Raw genomic sequence first — 4,784 nt, forward strand, 5'->3', positions numbered from 1 at the left:
CTCCATCATCTCCGGAAGAAGATCCCCCAAAGACGAACTTTGTCGAGAAGGGCTATGAGCCAGACTGCAAAATATATGTCTCGGTTATTATTCTCGGAGATAAAGCGGGATATATTTACCAAAGTACTTTTGTTCACTTACATCTCGGTTGAGGGCTGACCCCCTTGCGGGCGCTGTGCGGTAAGGACGCCCTCCGGGGCAGGGCCCCCTGGCGAAGGTTTCTTCCCTTGTTTGGAAACCTCCGTTTCCAAGTCTTTAGAGGCGGCCCTTTTCTTCCCGTGGGGAGAGGGGATGCTAGATTCACCTACCCGATTATCCTCCTTCGCGGAGACACTAATTCCCCCGGTTTGGATGTGTAATATGTGAAGCCCACTTTTGGATTCTCTATTCCTCCCTTCATCTTCTCTTGATGGCACTTGATAGGGTGCGCGCTCAAGCATCCTGGTTAGTACAGGATCCGGTGAGCCTTCGGGAAGGGGGGCCGAACACCTGATCCTCTCCGCCTTTCTTATCCAGTCCTGGCCGAGAGCAATTTTTTAGAATGATGTTGTGACAAATATAAAGATGGCATGTTCGGTCACAGAATTACTTACTTGGGTATCTGAATGGTTGCAGTTGAGACCCGCATCCTCGATGGTGTCCAGACACTTTATTCGTGATCCGAAGAACAATCCATACATCCCTTCGAGCGTCACACCGAAGAAATGTTGAATAGTTCACGGTCATTCTGGGTTGAACTCCCACATATGGACAGATCAAAATTGGCATGGCAGGACCCGACAAACTAGACTTACTTGCATTACCTTGACAAGACTGACATCCCTCTTGAGGAGATCTTGGATGCGTCTTTGCAATGTCAGCACATCATTAACTGGCCCCCGGTACAGCCCCTTGTTGACCCATGACGCCAATTGGGGTGGAGGGCCCGAGCGGAAGGTGGGGGCGGCCGCCTGCTTTGTACCTCGGGGAGCTGTGATGTTAAACCACTCCCGTTGCCATAGGCCGGACACCTCCGGGAAGGTACCCTTTGGCCATAGGGCGTCAGCGCCTTTTCTAATTATAGCGCCTCCGCACTCCGCGTGTCGCCCATCGATCATCTTCGGCTTCACATTGAAGGTCTTGAGCCATAAGCCGAAGTGTGGGGTGATGCGGAGGAAGGCCTCACACACGACGATAAACGACGAGATGTGAAGGATGGAATCCGGAGCTAGATCATGGAAATCTAGCCCGTAATAGAACATGAGCCCTCTAACAAAGGGATCAAGACTAAAGCCTAGCCCTCAGAGGAAGTGGGAAACAAATACGACACTCTCGTTGGGTTCAGGAGTGGGGATGACCTGCCCTTGAGCAGGCAGCCTGTGCGGGATTTCAGTGGTCAGATACCTGGCCTCCCTAAGCTTCTTGATGTCCTCCTCTATGATAGAGGAGGCCATCCACTGGCCTTGAAGGTTGGATCCGGACATGGTTGAAGGTCCGAAGCGCTTAGCCTGAGCCTTGGGTGTTGGAACTCGAGGTGGGGGAAGGGAAGGATCGAGCGTGGGAATAAAAGGACAGGCCTTGGTCCCTTTATATAGAGGGTGAATATCAAGCGTCCTTCACGTGGTCATTTGGAACTTGCCTAAAATCAAGGAGTCATACTAACAAGCACGGTTGGGTTACCCACAGCCATATTGATGAGAATCTCGTGATAAGGGGAACACGATCTCTGCTTCGACAAGACGTGCCAATAAAACCACCTCGCAACACGTGCAGTAGCAGGCTGGAAAAAATGGTTCGTAATGATCGGGCCGCGGCATTATATCACGCTATGAAAAGTTTTCAGCAAAATTAGATTTGTGGAATATTGTGCTCTCTACAGTGGTATGTGGAAATTATTTTGCAGAGCCGGACACGATCCTCATACTCAAGATCTTCTATGGAGTATTCGGAGAAGGAACCCGCCTTGCAATGTCGAAGACAATATGCGCGCCGGACTCATTGTCATTGAAGCCTGGTTCAGGGGCTACTGAGGGAGTCCTGGATTAGGGGGTCCTCGGACAGCCGGACTATATACTTTGGCCGGACTGTTGGACTATGAAGATACAAGATTGAAGACTTCGTCCCGTGTCCGGGTGGGACTCTCCTTTGCGTGGAAGGCAAGCTTGGAAATTCGGATATGTAGATCTTCTTATCTGTAACCGACTCTGTGTAACCCTAGCCCCCTCCGGTGTCTATATAAACGGGAGGGTTTAGTCCGTAGGACAACAACGATCATAATCATAGGCTAGCTTCTAGGATTTAGCCTCTATGATCTCGTGGTAGATCAACTCTTGTAATACTCATATCATCAAGATCAATCAAGCAGGAAGTAGGGTATTACCTCCATCGAGAGGGCCCGAACCTGGGTAAACATTGTGTCCCCCGCCTCCTGTTACCATTAGCCTTAGACGCACAGTTCGGGACCCCCTACCCGAGATCCACCGGTTCTGACACCGACAGTCTTGCCGGTCTTCTTCCCTCCTGGGGCTTCGGCGGCAGGAGCAAGTGCGTTGGTAGCAGTCGCCTCAATTGCTTCTCGATAGAGTTGGTCAACGCAGATCAGCGCATCCTTCTTGTCAGAGGGGACGGTGATAATGGTCATCGGCCCAGGCATCTTTAGTGTGTTATAGGCGTAGTGTGATGCCGCCATGAACTTGGCTAGTGCCGGGCGGCCAAGGATCCCGTTGTAGGGCAAGGGGATCTCGACTACATCAAAGACAATCCTATCCCTCCTGTAGTTCAACTCACCTCCAAACGTCACGGGCAGCGTGACCTTACCCTTCGATTGACTCCTTCCTGGGTTGACCCCTTGAAACGTGTCCGTCTCTTCAAGGTCTCCATCAGGAATCTGTAGCCTTTTGATCACAACAGGCGAGATCAAGTTTAGACCGGCCCCGCAGTCAACTAGCATCTTCGTCACCTTGAGGTTCCGTATCGTTGGTGAAACCAACAATGGCAGACACCCGACCGCAGTTACGCGATCAGGGTGATCCTCGGTGTCAAAAATGATAGGCGTGCTGGACCACTTCAGTGGCTTCTGAGCGTCGAATGATGGCTCCGCCGATGTGATCTCACGCGCCCACTGCTTGAGCTGGCGGCGAGAGGAGTGCAGCGAGGCGCCACCGTCGATGCACATGGCCTCCGTAGCTTTCTGAAATTCGTGGTCGCCGGACTCGTCATCCTCATCATGATCATCATCTTCCTGCTTCTTGTCGCGGCCCCTGGCGGGCCTCTCTTGCTGGTTATCCTTGTCGTGGCGGCCTCCTTGGCCGCCACGCTTCTTGCCGGATCCTTCAGCACCGTCCTAACCCTTGTCCTTGTCCCGCCTCTCATACTCAGCGTTTTGCTTCTCAGCAAGCAGCTCAACTTGTCGGTAGTTCTGGAGGTCATGGCCCTTGGTGCGGTGGATCTTGCAGTACTTCTTGTCGGAGCTTCCTGGCTTGTCGGCAGCCGCCAGGGCCCGCCAAGCGGCACACCCAGCAACTTCCTTGTCGGGGCCGCTTGCCTTGGCCTTCTTGGCAGCCCCGGTATCGTCGGATCCCTCGACGGCAAGCATGGCCTTGCCCTTGCATTTCCTATTGCGGCGCTGACCCTTGTTTGTCGGGGCAGCGTCGTCGTCGGTGGAGTCGGTTTCTGCACCAGCATCCTCGCCGGGGTAATTCCTCCCCTCTTCAGCTTGAGCGCATCTATCGGCCAGAACATAAAGTTCGGCCACATCTTTGACCTTGCTCATCGCCAGCTCTTCACGCATCTTGCGGTTGCACACATTCTGATGGAATGCACTGATCACGGTGGCGGGATGAACATCTGGGATGTTGTATTGCACCCGGCTGAACCTCTATATGTACTTGTGCAGGTTTTCACCTTCCTTCTGGGGGATGATATGCAAATCGCTTGCCTGGCCATGAGCTTGATGGCCCCCCAGTGAAGGCACCAATGAACTCATGACACAAATCCAACCAAAAAGAAATGGAATCTGCTAGCAAGTGCATCAACCATGACATGACATTGGGCTTAAGTGCCAACGAGAAGTAATTGGCAAGCATCTTGCATCGCGATGGTGTAGATGCCGAGGAACTCTGACGGGTGAGTCTTGCCGTTGTACTTCCCGCCAACGTCGGGCTTGAACATGCGGTGGGAGGGCCACTGGAACTGCCGCAACACACGGGTAAAGGTTGGACAACCCACCTCATAGGGTAGGCCACCATAGCCTCCCGGTGCCGGGTTGTCCATAGTGGGCCCTGCTCAACTATCTGACTGGTGGCGTGCATCACGCCGACGTTTGATGGTGGTTCGAGCGTCTTCAAGGGCTCGCTCCCGAAGAGCTTGGTGCTGATCACGGTGGGTCCGTGGGTCGGACGATGCTATGGAAATGTTATCACAAGCATCATCACGACGGATCGACACCCGTGGTAACTAGCGTGGGGGAGGAGAGTGCACCGTGGCCGCATCACCTCCAGCCCTTCCACCACTAGCGTGCGGTGGCTCGACAGAGCGTCGGCCTAAGGGCCCCACTGGTCGTGGCTCATCTTTGTTGACGACGCTGATGAGGCTCCGGATGGTGGTTCTCCACTCGTCGAGCTTCCCCGCAGTAGGAGGAAAGTCGAGGAACAGCTGCGCGCGCAAAGCTTCTGCTGGCGTGGGCGGCAGTGAAAGCTGCATGGACCGTGACACGCTCCGACTTCTAACCACATTAGAAGGAGCTCTATCACGGCTGAGGGAGTCCTGGATTAAGGGGTCCTCGGACAGCCGGACAATATACGTGG

The sequence above is a fragment of the Triticum aestivum genome, chromosome 1B (assembly GCF_018294505.1).
Source record: "Triticum aestivum cultivar Chinese Spring chromosome 1B, IWGSC CS RefSeq v2.1, whole genome shotgun sequence".
In the NCBI taxonomy this organism is placed as follows: domain Eukaryota; kingdom Viridiplantae; phylum Streptophyta; class Magnoliopsida; order Poales; family Poaceae; genus Triticum; species Triticum aestivum.